Source organism: Lygodium microphyllum, chromosome 2, assembly GCF_053477565.2.
Source record: "Lygodium microphyllum isolate KBCC chromosome 2, Lygodium_microphyllum_v1.1.10, whole genome shotgun sequence".
In the NCBI taxonomy this organism is placed as follows: Eukaryota; Viridiplantae; Streptophyta; class Polypodiopsida; order Schizaeales; family Lygodiaceae; genus Lygodium; species Lygodium microphyllum.
The window spans coordinates 118309290-118324582 of record NC_141136.1 but is presented as its reverse complement, the minus strand read 5'-3'; positions in this window follow the sequence as shown (position 1 = coordinate 118324582).

The following is a 15293-nucleotide window of genomic DNA, read 5'->3' as shown; positions in this document are numbered from 1 at the left end:
CTCAACCTCACAGGAGCCCCTCACCAGCAGAGCTTCAGTCATTTAACTACCCAGACTCACCCCGCCCTGTGCAAATTGAGTAGCCCCTATGATATACAAGCAGCTTAACAAGCCATCCTGCCATAACTTTTTGTCTTTTGATGATTAAAGGGGCAGGCTCCCCACTCGTACACACTTCCCTTACCTATCGTTAATATATGCCACATCTTTAACAAGCACTAGAATAGGCATTGCAATCAGCATCATAGCATTTTGAAAAGTTATATCTTGACATGATTGCATTTGTTCGTTGTACTTGATGCATGTGACTTGCATATACTCTCATGAAGTGACAAGTGGATGTAGGATGACACAGGTCTTCGTGCAAATGTGTTCAATGCCCAAGTCACCACAAGACTACCAACCTCACAAAGAACTGCAACAAAGCCACGCTGCCGAACGCGAAAAATCACCCTTGCGAGTGCCCACATCACACGAACCCAAGCATAGTCATGGGCTACGCTCTCTTCTTGGGTCAAGCTCTACAGTGAGCTCACGACAGTTGTTACCTCAATCGTACCAACATCGTGTGTCGCAAAGAGGTTTGCAGTATCTCAAGTGTATCTCCCCATATCAACAATGGCTTCTCTAACAACGAGGCTAGGGCACAATCATCACTGTAATATCCACTTCCTGAGCCTTCGAAGCTTGACATTTCCCAACCCATTGAAAGGCTGATAGCCTCAACATATTGCAATGGTTGTACTCAGGCAAGTTTTTAAAAAAAGACAGAGAGAAAAAAAAAAGGTAGAAAGAAAGAAAAAAGCATAAGAAAAAGAAACAAAAAAGAAAACAGAAAAGAAAAGAACGAAAAGATAAGAAGCACCCACGATCACAGCACCGCACCTAGGGGTCCTCAAATTAGGTGCATCTAGTGACCTTGGTCGACTGACTTCGTCCCTAGTCCCCTAGCCCCTTAGCATCACCCACAATAGTTCAGGGCATATCAAGGGCAGGACATACCTAGGGAGCTTGTCTCGCCTATGGTTAGACCTGTCACCCTGACCCATTCACACGATTCCCTCTTGCACTCTGCCTTAATACCATTGCAATCAATTGTGGTAAGCACTGCACGAATGGCCATGAAAAGTACACTGTCCTCAGCACACAGGTCCAATAGCTACCAGCTACTATCGATAGTGCAGTATCCCTATGTTCTATTATGTTACATCGTGCAATCACAATGCAAAGTACTTCCTCTCACCATGGACGACTTCGCTTCATCCACATGTCGTTATGAGAAACCGGCCCGTGGTCTTCTACCTACGTAATATCTAAGTATGCACAAGCACTCACATAATATCCGCACCAAAGTATATACACAGTTTGGGCCCTCAAGTGCAGGACAATACTCTCAGCTTGCTTAGAGTTCGACCTATCTCCCAAACTAATTAAACAATGTCTTGTGCACGATAAAGAAAACTAGCACTACCCCTAGGGAGAGACCACCTATGAGAGCTTTTCAATTGCAGGTGTTGAAGACTCCAATGAAGGTGTCGTTCGCTCTTCATCAACACTCAACTTTGAATTCCTATCCTTATCACCCTGTAAGCCTGCCAACAATCATCATGTACAGAATCCCCAACAAATTGCCACTTGTACTCCATCAGTGCAACCCCCCCAAATAACAACCCTACCACCAACTCCCATTGCCCTACCACTTACCACTTAACCCACCAACGTGCCCCCAACGACCTTCCTCCCCACCACTACCAACACTCCACCATGGCAACCACAGATGTCCTTGCCACCCACGTCTTCGATGCATGCTAACGCCTGCTACCTACGACGGTGAGTGCCATGGGACTAGCACTCGTCTAGGAGGGGGGTAATGTTAACCCTCAAACGAACGAAGGTGGAAAATCTAGAAAAGCTAAAGTAGAAGACAAAGACAAAGGCCAAGGCAAAGAGAAACGAAAGACAAAGACGCACAAGGAGAAAAGTCCTAAATAAGGGAGAAAGGCGCGCAAGGAAAAGCGCAAGTCAATACTTTAGTAAAAGAGCGCAAGCGCATTATGGTTTAATTCAAGGAGTGCCAGGCTCTCACCCGTGCAATTTGTAAATGTAGACGGGCAGTGAAAAGGAAGCTAGGAAGATAGAAGGACAATGGAAAAAAGGGCCTAGGCTACAACCGGCCATGTAAAAAAGGGGAAAAGGGGATGACCGCCCAAAAGGGATTTAGGGTTTTGTATATAAAGTTGAAAAGTGAATGAGAAGCTCATTCTTGTGTGTGGCCAAAAGTAGCTCTCCTCTTCTTCTTCTTCTTCTTGTTCTTGCTTGCTTGAGCTTGTCCTTGAGAGAGGGAGTGTGAGAGTGTGAGGGAGTGAGTGTGTGAGGGTGAGGGACCGGGGAGGAGAAGCTCTCCATCTTCTCCTCTCTTCTTCTCTTCTCTTCTCTTGTCTTGTCTTGCTCAGCTGCAATGGAGCTTGGAGCGTGGAGCTTGAGGATGGAGCTTGCTTGAGGCTTGCACTTGGATCATGGAGCTACCGGAGTGCGCGGGATAGGAGGTAACTCGATCGGCATGGAGGTAAGCTCACTACACCCATCGATATGGATGGCACATCGGCTATGTGAGAGGTAGCCATTAGTGCTCGGCTTGGAACGCTTGAAACAATAAGCGTCCGAGGGTCTTGGCGGTTGAGCGAAAGCTCCCATAGAAAGTTGTAGATATATCCTATGAAGGAAAAGATGAAGTATTTGTGCACTTCAAAAATTTCAAGGCTACTGTTGAAATAGAAACATGCTTGAAAGTTAAGTGCTTGATGTTAGATGGAAGGGGAGAATACCTCTGTAATGAGTTTACTAGACTTTTTGATGTCTCATGATATAAAGTGACAATTTACATGTAGGTATATCTCCCTCCCCCCCCCCCCCCCAAAAAAAAGAAGTAAAATGGGGCTGTAGAAAGAAAAAAACATCTATAATGCAAAAATTCCACACACTCAAAAAAACATGCCAAAGTATTTTTGGTTTGAGGCTTTTCATACTATTATATATATTATGAAGAGAATTTCCATAGTTGGTAGTTCATGGTATGACCTATGCATAATATTTAATAGGCAAGAAGCTTGATGTATTACATTTGAAAGTGTTTGGTTGTATTGCATTGATTTATGTGCCTGATGAGTTGTGTAAGAAACTTGATCCAAAGGTTGAAAAATGTATCTTTATTGGATATTCTATAGAGCAAAAAGGGTATTGATATTATAATCCTATCATAGCAAGTTTAGAGTGAGTAGGGATGTTATTTTTTATGAGATGAGTAGCAAGTATGCATACAGTGGAGATGCATTGAATGATGATGATGATCATTATAGCCATGTATAGATAGAAAAGTAGGAATCATGGACCCTTTAATGACCCAAATACATTATCAAGTAGTAAATCTAAGGTCTCCTTGGTCTAGGAGACTAAGGAACAGCACCTCATCTTCAAGTACATCTAGTAGCATTGCAGATAATGACAAGGGAAAGAAGGTGGCAGATGGTAATAATGTATCTACTAGTCACTTAGTTTTTGATGGAGGCTCTAGTCGATTAGAGAGTTTGGATGATGAGCTTGGTAATCCTTTAGTCATCAAGACACCTGATATACAGAGAGCACATAGTAGTGTAAAGGTTCCATTGAGTGATTGGTTTTGAGGATTGTGTAGGTCATCATAATGCTTATATGGTAAAGGTGGTTGATGTTGATATTTAGTCCACTTGTTTTGAGGAGGATGTTGGTCATGCTCATTGGGATATAGTAATGGATGAGGAGATGCCTACATTAGAGGCCAATAAGACTTGGGATCTAGTACCATTGCACAAGGGAAAGAAAGTTATTGGCTATAAGTGGGTCTATAAACTAAAGCATATTTCAGATGGTTCTATTAGCAAGTATAAGGATGGGTTGGTTGTGAAAGGCTATGGAGAGACATATGATAGATTATGAAGAGACATTTAATCGAGTTACTAGGATGGCAGCTGTTAACTATGCGATTGCTTGGGTGATAGCCAAAGGTTGAAGTTTACAATGGATGGATGTGAAGAATGTCTTATTGTATGGCAATTTGCAAGAACAGGTGTATATGGAGCAACTAGTAAGGTATGAGAATTTAGAGTATCCCACATATGTGTGCCTCCTTTAACATGCACAATTCATAACTACCTAGATACAATACATAAACACAATTCATTTTGAGAATAAAGTGAAAACTTGCAATACATTTTTCTCTACACTAATTATAAAGACATAATGCATGTGAGTCATGCCATGAATCATGAAGAAGGTAAGCAAACATGTAATAAATATGTGAACATCGAATTATAAATACATAATACATGTGAGTCATGACATGAAAGAATGATGAAAAATATAAGTAAACATGCAATAAAGATATAAACATTGAATGCTTTTACACCTAAGGAATATGGATAGACACAAGTAAACATGCAAACATATTTAAACATTCATAACTTTTATACCACATGAACATTAGTATGCACATATTTATATTGTAATATTATATATTTATTTATTATGCAATGCATGTATACAACTTATCAACAATAAGCATAACATTAAAATTTAAAGTATATGTTCAAACTAATGATAAACAAAGCTAATGAAGATAATCTTTGCCCAGTTAGGATATAGGTGAAACAACATAGCAACATCAGACAACAATCATACCATGAACTAATATTTCCTAAGATAGGACATTAGCCCATTAAAAATTTTAATACATATTTAATTGCTATTTTTAAACCCCATGATTTATATCTAGGATATATGTAGCTCATGAGAGGGCCTAATATCCAAGATATGAAGCACTTTATGATTGTCCAATGTTTGTTAAAAAAATAAAAACCAAGACTAGCAAACAATCAAGGATTACCTCTTACTCTCCTCAGAATAAGTGACTTGATCTTATTTACACATACTTTGATTTTTGTTTTTAAGTATCGCTATGTAAAGAATGGAATTTGGCTCATCAAAAGATTCTCAAAACCATCCAATCAATACAATATATACTCTCTCAGTGTCTTGTAGAAGATTTCTTTATCCAAAAAGGATGCACTCCCAAAAAGACACTCAAAAGATGAAAAAGTAAAAAATGAGGGTACTAGGGTCCTCTACGTATAGTGGATTTTCTAGGGTTTTAGGCTCATCGTGTTGTCTAATAGCCTGATGGGCTTGTCGGACTACTTAAATACCCCAGTGGGCCTGCAAGGAAACATAAAACCCCCGGGGATTGACTGGGATAACAAGTTTCACCCAATTAATATTATTTTTAACGTTATTAACATAAATCATAGAGTTATTAATGTGTTATTATTATAGGATCACAAAAACATAATCATGTCATTTCTATCCCTAGCTATCAAAAGTCCAAACCTAAGCTACGTTGTTGGACTTATGAGTTACTTTGGATGCCTTATTTTGATGCAATTCAATACATATTGAGGTATGTGAAGTCCACCTTACATTATGGACTTTTTTATGAGGAAGGTAAAGATGTACAGGTGTTTGGGTACACGGTACACATGGCTGGTAACATGTCCGATAGAACATCTCCTAGTGGATTCATGTTTTTCATTTGTAGTCTATCAATTATTTAGACTAACAAAAAGCAACCTAGGGTTGCTTTATCGAGTACATAGGATGAGTACAGAGGTGCTATTATGGCAACATGTGAGGTGGTGTGGCTATGAAAACTATTGGTTGATTATGATTTGCAAGGAAATAGTCTAGTTGTCATTCACTGTGACAACCTAAGCACTATATAATTGTTTGGGGACCTTGTGTTCCATGGTAGGACAAAACACATTGAGGTGCATTAGCATATTGTCAGAGAGAAGGTAATTGCAAGCGAGATGACTTGGCATATGTCAACATACATTATTAAATAGCTGACATTTTTATGAAGGGATTAGGTGCAGAGAAGCTTTAAATAGTTGGCATTTTCATGAAGGGATTAGGTGCAGAGAAGCTTTAAACATTTTGATTACTCGTAGTTGTAGAGATGTAGTTGAACTTGAGGGGGAGTATTGAGAATGGCAAGCTCAATACATGATGGATCACCTAGATAGATGGGTTTGCACATCTATATTTAGCTTGTCAATGGTCATTGTGATCCTTACATGGCCACTAACTCATCACATTGTGGTTGATTAGTTACACCTATGTATAGCTAGCATAGTTATAGTATTAATCCATTGTGCATTCTTTGAATTAGTAGGCTACCTTTGTTTATGCCATATCTTATGTGTACTTTGTATACATTGTATTTTGGAAGGAAGAAGGAAAAAAAAAACTAGCTTTTTTTTTTTGGGCTCCATCTCTCTCAGAAACCCCAATGCTTGTTTTCCTTTCTTTTCTTTGTTTTTTCCTACCCTAATGCATCCAAATCACAAAACAAACACCTACACTACTCCAACCTACTTTTCCAAATCCAAAAAACCAAAAACTTACTTGCTAAGGAGATTGAATACCTCTTCATCTCTCTCTCTTCCTACCTATATACCTCAAGCATTGGTTCGGGGAAAACCCTACTTCAATGCTCGATTTGAAGCGCGCAAGCACTCGAGGCTTAAATCTATTTGTCCCGGTCAACGGAACCAAAATGTAGATGTGAGCTCACGCTCAACCGCCAAGACCCACAGACTACTTATTGTTTAAGCATTATAGCCGGTGCGTTACCTCTCTCTACAAGCGTAGTGAGCTTACCTCCATGCCCGATCAAGTTACCTCCTCTCCCGAGCACTCCGGTAGCTCCACAATCCAACTGCAAGCTTCAAGTGAGCTCAATCCTCAAGCTCCATTGCCGCGAGAAGAGAAGAGAAGAGAAGAGAAGAGAAGAGGAGAGAAGAGAAGAGAGGAGAATATGGAGAGCTTCTCCACCACAGTCCCTCACCCTTACACACTCACTCCCTCACACTCCCTCTCTCAAGCATAAGCTCAAGCAAAGCAAGAAGAAGAAGAAGAAGAAGAGGAGGAGGAGAGCTACTTTTGGCCACACACAAGAATGAGTTTTTTCATTCACTTTTCAACTTTATATACAAAACCCTAAATCCATTTTGGGCAGTCATCCCCTTATCCCCTTTTTACATGGCCCCGGCCTAGGCCCTTTTTCCCATTGTCCTCCTATCTTCTTAGCTTCATTCCTACCGCCCATCTACCTTTACAATTTGCACGGGTGAGAGCTCGGTACTCTTAAAATAAATCATGGTGTGCCTTGCGCTCTTTTACAAAAATATTGACTTGTGTTTTTCCTTGTGTGCCCCTCTCCTTGATTTATGACTTTTCTGCACTTCTTGTGTTTCCATATTTTTCTTATCACGTCTTCTGTTTTACTTTTTTCTTGGCTTTGTATTCTGCTTTAGATTTTCTGGATTCTCCACCTTGTTCGTTTGAGGGTTAACAATTGCACATCCTACTATTCTCTCCTTGTCCAAACTTGCCATAAGTGCATAGTTGTACCTACATTTTTTTTCAATTGCACTAGTCTATTTCCATATTAGATTCTCCAAAAAATTCTCTAGGGACTAAAGGTAAGCTAACTCATTCCTATCTTCTTCCAGGGATTTGAAGGGCTTTGCTCATACCTATTCCTAGGAATTTGATATGACATGTTGTTGTTTCCTTGCACAGTGCATATGATAAAGTAGTAGAATGTATGGGCACTCCTCTTGGTGCACCTCTTCTTTTACATCCACATGTTGTAAGGAAACTTTGGTTTTTGGTGATCCAATCCCTATGCAATATGCAACTTCCTTAAATTCTTCTTAGTTTGTGAATGCTAGGACTAAGGTAGGTAACCTATCACTTTCTTGATGGAGTCTCCTAGGGCTAGTATAAACACAATTGCATGTGTTTGTCCCTTTCCAAAGGGCGTCCACTCCTAGTGCATCTAAGGTCTTGCTAGGGGATAAGCTAGTGGAGGAAGAGGACCAATTGTTGCTATCCTCTTACTTGTACCTCTCCCCTCCACTAAGCTTCAAAATTCTTCCAAATGGTTGGGCTATCAAAGTTGTGATTCCTTGGTTGCTAGTGTCCTTTAGGCCTATTGAGGTAGGGAGTGGTTAGTTATGTTGGATCTTCTCCTACATGGGGTCCAATGATCTCCTCAAGATAGTCCACTCTACTAGGTTTAGACGATGGTCTTCAGCTCAATGGGTCTTGAGCATTATCCCTTATCCCTATTGGCATAGCTCTTAATGTTTCTACACCGCATTAGCCCATTCCTTGATTTTATCTATTGTCTCCACTTAATGGTTGGGTTTGGGGCAGTCTTCTTCCTAGGCAAGTTTCTTTGCTTCTATTGATGGAAGTTTAGTTGTGCTTTCTATACAATTGGTGCTTCGACCATTGTTGATGTTGTCACCTCACTTGTCCTTTTAAGTCAAATCTCAACCTTTGGTGTCTTCTACACCGCATTAGCCCTTTCCTTGATTTTATCTATTGTCTCCACTAAATGGTTGGGTTTGGGGCAGTCTTCTTTCTAGGCAAGTTTCTTTGCTTCTATCGATGGAAGTTTAGTTGTGCTTTCTATACAATTGGTGCTTCGACCATTGTTGGTGTTGTCACCTCACTTGTCCTTTTAAGTCAAATCTCAACCTTTGGTGTCTTCTTGGGTGAAGACTTCCTCTTAGCATTTTTTTTTGCTATTGATGAACTTGCTGATAAGGTGGGTCTCAATAAGCTCACCTCCTTCAACTTCGGTGACATGAGTAATTATATTTAACATTATCATGTCTTTGTTGCTATCTCTACTCCAAAATAGTATTGCATTCATTACATCCCTAGTTTTTTCGTCATCTTTGTTTTCTCTATTATGCTTTTTTCCAATAAATTTCCGTAGCCACTAATGAGAGAGTCCCTAAAATTTGGGAAATTTTACCATGCTTTCACCCAAGAAATTTCCTCGGTCACTGACAAGAGAGTCTCTAAACTTTGGGAAACTTTGCAAATGGTCTAAGGAGCCCAAACCCATAGCTATACTACCATTGTCCCCACCCTTGATCGCAAGGAACTAAAGAAGGCCAAGATTCAGGACTTAGTTGAGAGAAGAAATGACAAGAAGCAAGTCCACAAAGTGGGGTACCTCTCTTGATACATGCTCTAAGGATGGAGCTTCTCTTGAGCCACCACATCTTGCCTCTCCCCCCATCCTTTATCCTTAACTTCCAAGCTCTTCTTGATCACCTCTTTTCACCACCAACTCACCCCTTCGACCCTTCACCTCACTGATACCATGTTTTTGTGACCCCACCTGCAAACATCTCTTCACAAGTGCATACCAATACCTTCTTCATAACCACCTCCCTCTCCCCTTTGACATTCAACACAATCAAAATGAGCCCAATGAATAATTCCATGCTTATAAGGCTCATAGTAGCCTCCTTTCAAAACAATGTCTCAACCAAGATTGATGATCAGGTTGACTAGTACTACCAATTTTTCCATAAGTTGAATTTACACTCCTTTGCCCACCTATGTTTCTATCCTCAAAATCTTCTTCTCTTCCCTTGCGGGCGGGAGGTGGAGGCTTGAAGAATTGGAGGAATTAGAGCTTTGGAGCATGAGAAGATTTGAGTGACAGTACTTGCAAGCTACACTTGAATAAAAGGAGGAACAAATCCACATTCTTTCATCCAAACTACAATGAGTGAAACCACATAATCAATCAACTTAGGTTTCTCATTCTAGATAGCCTTGCTTTTGGTAAGAAAGACCTTGTTTACTTGCTTTCTTGCAAAGAGAATGGGTGAGGAGCAAGCCTAAGTGGGAGATAGGAGATTATATGACTGTGAAGAATCTATTGAATGACCAAGAGCTCCATCCACATCTCCTCAATGTTGAGCTTGTTTTGCCCCAACACTTCCTTTTTTATCAAAACTACAAGGTTGCAATACATGCCTTTCCTCATGTAGATCGTGATTTAAAAAAGAGCCTTTATTTCCAACTAATAGATCATGGAATTTTCCTGATGCACAAATAGCATGTAGAGTATATGTATGGCAAGTGGAAACAAAATTCTCATCAAAATCAATGCCCTTCTCTTAATCATAATGTTTTGCAAAAATCCATACCTGTAGTAAATGATGAAGGCTAACACATGGCTTGCGTTTGAACTTATAAATGAACTTAGCACCAATTAACTTTGTCCAAAAGGCAAATCAATTAAGTATTATATACTTTATTTAGTTGCATTAGATTACAATGTAACCACCAATTTCTCAATTTTGTGCTAAAAGAAAACAACTCCACTCTCATAAAGCACGTGTATATTGCACATAAATTGCAATCATAAGTGTAAGATGCACGTTGAGAGCGAGAAAGACTGTGACTAGGGTAGGAGTAGCCAATGTACTATCATATAAAGTTTGCGTTAGCCACTTTGGCATTCTTCTTGACTTTTTGATATCTATCCTCTCCCAATAAATTAAATCATCCACATCTACATTGTTTATGACTTTCCACCATTAAATAGTATCATAAATGTCTTAAAAACGTACATTTATCTATTTAGTACATGAAAGTATGGTTGCATTATATCTCATAATAGAGATCTCTCTATTTTGTGAATGATACAGTCTATAACCTTTATTTTCAACATTGTACTCAACAAAGATGCATTTTGCAACCTTATCATGAAGCTTGCTAAATTGGTGTTGAGACACAAGAGCATAAACCAAGCCACTAAGGGCATACTATCAAGCCTAATAAGATGTAACTTTTTGCAAAGCCTTAGTGGGATATCAAACTAGCACATGAGTGGTGCATACAAGAATATCAAGCCAAAATGCATCTGGTAAGGTCTCACTCTTACCCATATATCCTGCCATCTCCATGAGAGATCTATGTCTTCTCTCAAGTATTGTTGAGTTTACAATACTTTACATTGGTGTTTTATTCTACATTCAACCAAAATTGCACCAATTCCTCTAGATATATACTCCCCTCCCTCCACCCTCATAGGATCTGAAAGGAGGGTGCCCACTTAACATCCTTTTAAAAAAAATTAGCACATAAAAACATAGGATTTTTCTTTCAATGGATACCCCCATGTGAATCTAGTATAACCATTAATGAGCCACAAAGTAATAACTACCAAAGTATCATAGGACACTATGCATAAGATGCAATCTTACTAAACCATCGTTGCATTTCCCTATTATGTGTTGAAAACATGGATCTAGAGCATGGCAGCTATAGAGGTTGAAATATGAAAACTAGATTCATAGTGACATGGACAATGACTAAACTAAATGTTACACAAGTGAATTAGGTTCCAAGATGGAAGCTTGGACTCATAAACACAATCTTGTGTAAGAGATTGATAATGACAATGACACTAACTGAAAGTACAAAGCATCATGATATTGCATTACTCATGTTGAAAGTGATAGTCAAGTACAATGCTTTATAGTAGTTGGGTTGTTACACTCTCCTCACTGTGCATATGGGATTTAGGACATCTCTTTCTGGAGCATAAATCATTTGTCATTTCTCAACACTCCCCCTCCCTCAAATGATGAGTTCCTACACTTGTTGGCTTTTGCTTCCCCCTACATGATGACATGGCCCATGAGACTATCTCATAGGCAGCCTAGTCAAGTTAAAGCGTAAAACTTTACATCTTTGGTAAGAGTTTTGTTTTACAAAGAAAATACACTAAGGGAAACAAAATTCACTATGGGAAAACATAAGATCCACTATGGGAAAGATAAATTCTTCAAAACAATCTGTTAGAGTTGTTGTTGATGCGGAAGCATCTTCTTCTTCTTCTCTTTCATTCATGAACTGATTTTGATGGTTACCATTTTGCACTTATTGTGCTCTTTTACGGTGAAAATATTCATTGGCTATGTGGCCAATCTTACCACAATAATGACATGTCATTCTATCTTTGTTGTCGGAGTTGAATCCTCAGCCTTGGCCTTTAGGTCCATAATTTCCTTTGGTATACAACAAATTGTCTTTCTGTGTTGAGACAGCTCCCTTTGCGTCTTTGTTTTATGTTTGTTTTCTTCATCCAATAGAGAGTGCTCAATGTCCTTAAGTGAAAGATTTGGAACATTACTTAAAGGTAGATACAAGGTTCTCATATGGCTCTTGATTTACACTAGCTAGTAATATTGCTATGTCTTCATCTTTATCAATGTTTTTCTTTAAAGTAGCAAGTTGAGTTTTTAAGCTCTTAAACCTATTAATGTGCATGGTCATAGAAGAACTATCTTTTACATCCAATTTGTAGAATTGCACGAGTGGTTTTGCCTTGGAGTTTTTTAGCTTGAGTTCCAAAGATCATGTCAAGCTTATCCCATGCCTTTTTTGCATCTTTGATGCCGGAGATATGATGCAATACATCATCAGATAGTCCCCAGGCAATGATGCCTGGAGCTTTTTTGTTCATCTTTTTTTACTCTTTTGACTGAAGCTGAACTTCTTCAATGAACCTGTCTTCATCATCTTCCTTCTTGCTATCTGCATCATCCTCAAATAGATCCCACAGGTCTTTCCTCATGAGATGGTACATTGTCTTTTCTTTCCAGGCATGAAAGCCTTCACCATTGAATTTGGCTATTTGCTCAAGTTCAGACATTTTGAAGGAGGTCTTACCACGAGTATACTCCAGCAGTGTCTATTCTTTTACAATGAGATCGAAGCTTACAAGGGATTTAATCAATTGGGCATTCCACATTAAAAATCTTCATGTTTGTCATTGCAAGAACTGAAGTAAAACCAACAAATGAATTGTTCTTGGATGTGTTAAGAAACACTAGGTTAGTATCAAGAGATACTAGCTTGATTTCAAGCTTGATGTTGCCTGATTTCAGCTGGTCTTCTTGATCTTCAGGTGAATAGCTTGAATTCAGGTGGGTTGCTCCAGATCTTTTTCTTAAAGTTTGCACTTGCTAGAACTAATCAGATCTAAATGATAGAAACTCCAGCTAACTGTCAAGGATGAGAAATTGAAGTGATTTTTAAGCTTGAAATGAGGAAGCTATGGCTTCCTTGTTAGGGTTTGCATATAGCTACTGGTTTTCCTTCTGGTGCATATTGTAGGAGAAGAATTTCTTGGAAATATTTTATGGGGAGAGAGCTTGGATATGGAGCTTTGAAAGCCCTACAGTTGAAAAGTGAACCATGGCGTGCAGGAGTAGAATCGACAATACGAATGGCGACAGGCGCAGAATTTCAACAAGCTGAGCTTTTTCAAAATGCTAGAGCAGGGAGCGTGTAATGTCAACCTTTAATGTGATACAGTGATGAGTGTTGAGCAAGAAAACAAATCTCTAGAAGAGAGCTAGCTGAGATAAGCTCTGGTTGAGGAGATCCAAGAGCTCCAAGTCCTGCAAGTCCAGTCCGACTATGGCTGCCAAATAGTGAGTGTGAGTTCAAGTGAGAAACTGAAGTCATGCATTTAAACTGAGTTGTCTTGAGATTGAGCAGCAGAGTTAAGAGGAGTAAGAGGAGAGCTAAGCCATGCTTGACTGAGCTCTGATACCATGTTGAAAATTCGGATCTAAAGCATGGTAGCTATGGAGATTGAAAGATGAAAGTTAGATTCATAGTGACATGGACAATGACTAAACCAAATGTTACACAAGTGAATTAGGTTTCAAGATGGAAGCTTGGACTCATAAACACAATCTTATGTAAGAGATTGATAATGACAATGACACTAACTGACAGTATAAAGCATCATGATATTGCATTACTCATGTTGAAAGTAATAGTCAAGTACAATGCTTTATAGTAGTTGGGTTGTTCCACTCTCCTCACTATGCATACGGGCTTTGAGACATCTCTTCCTGGAGCATACATCATTTGTCATTTCTCAACATCATGTAGCCTTTGTATACATAGGTTAATTGCGAACATATAAGAATACAACCATTAGCAAAAGACATATTCCATGATTATACGAGAAGAATAGCTAACAACACACTCAACTGTATTACTTATAGAAGTCCTTTGTATTAATGGAAATCTCTCTTGGTGAGACTTCTAGGACCCATCAAAACAAAGAACATCTAAATGTACCATCAAAATATACATAATGCAAGGATGAGCTGCAAGAGCATTACGCATTAAATACCCACTATGTATTTGATGCATGATGAAAAACTCTACTTTCAATGATGAGGCATCTAATATACTCACCTCATTTTTCTTGGTTTTTTTCTCTAATGACTTGAAATTTTTATCACGAAACCACATGGTTCCTAAAACTAGTTGCACATTCCTTTCCTCTTAGACTTTTCATCATCCTTGTCATCTTTCTTGGCGTTAGCATGACTAACAAAGCTTCTTATTTATTGTTTGAAGAGGCCTTTTATTTATGAATTTCATTAGAATACACACAAATGTGTTTTCCCTAAACTACTCTTCTCATGAGAGCCCAATAACTCTTCAAAACTTAAGCATTTGGATCACCCTTCATCATAAGCCTAAGGGTAGAGGAAAAGTCTAGAATATCATAGTCCAAGAAGGACAATTTGCATGCACACACACAATCTAGTATTATCTCATGCATAAGAATTGATGGCTTCATATTATTGATATTTGTGAAAAAAGTGTTCACAAAGCCACTTTCATTCTTATGCATCAACTCCATTGTTTACGCAAATAAGAAACTTTGGTTTCAATGCAAACATGATATGGAGTAACGAGTGTATCTTGGGCATCCTTAATAGTCTTACATATGTGGAACAAAATCTTATATAGACAAATAGATCAAACCATGTGTATGTATATTTTAAACATTCCATATTTTTTGTTCTAAGGTAGGTAGTACACCCTACCATTACTATAATCTACATCACCCTTCATGTACCTATAAAAGTGAAAAATGCTACTACAAATGCCTATTCCAACTCAATACATGTAACAATAGGCCAAAGTCACATAATGGAAAGTTGTTCCCATATAGCTTGTTGTACAATAACATCCAACAAAAAGCACTCATCATTGTCATCCATTGTGTTAAAAGCTACAACCACTAAAATAGTGGCCTACAAAGAGGTACAATTCTATGAATGTGATCTACAAACAAAAATGCACAATATAAAATAACATTCCTATAAAAAATGGTAGTTCTAATCAAGGCCATTGTTGATTTAACAAACAAATGATTTTTTTTCGTAATAATGTGTGCCATTTGGGCTTTTTATTGAGGCATTGCTTGGAAAACCCCAAGAGGGTACCATTAGGAGAGATGGAGAGTGTTGTAGGGCCATAGTACAAGTTGGAAGGATTCG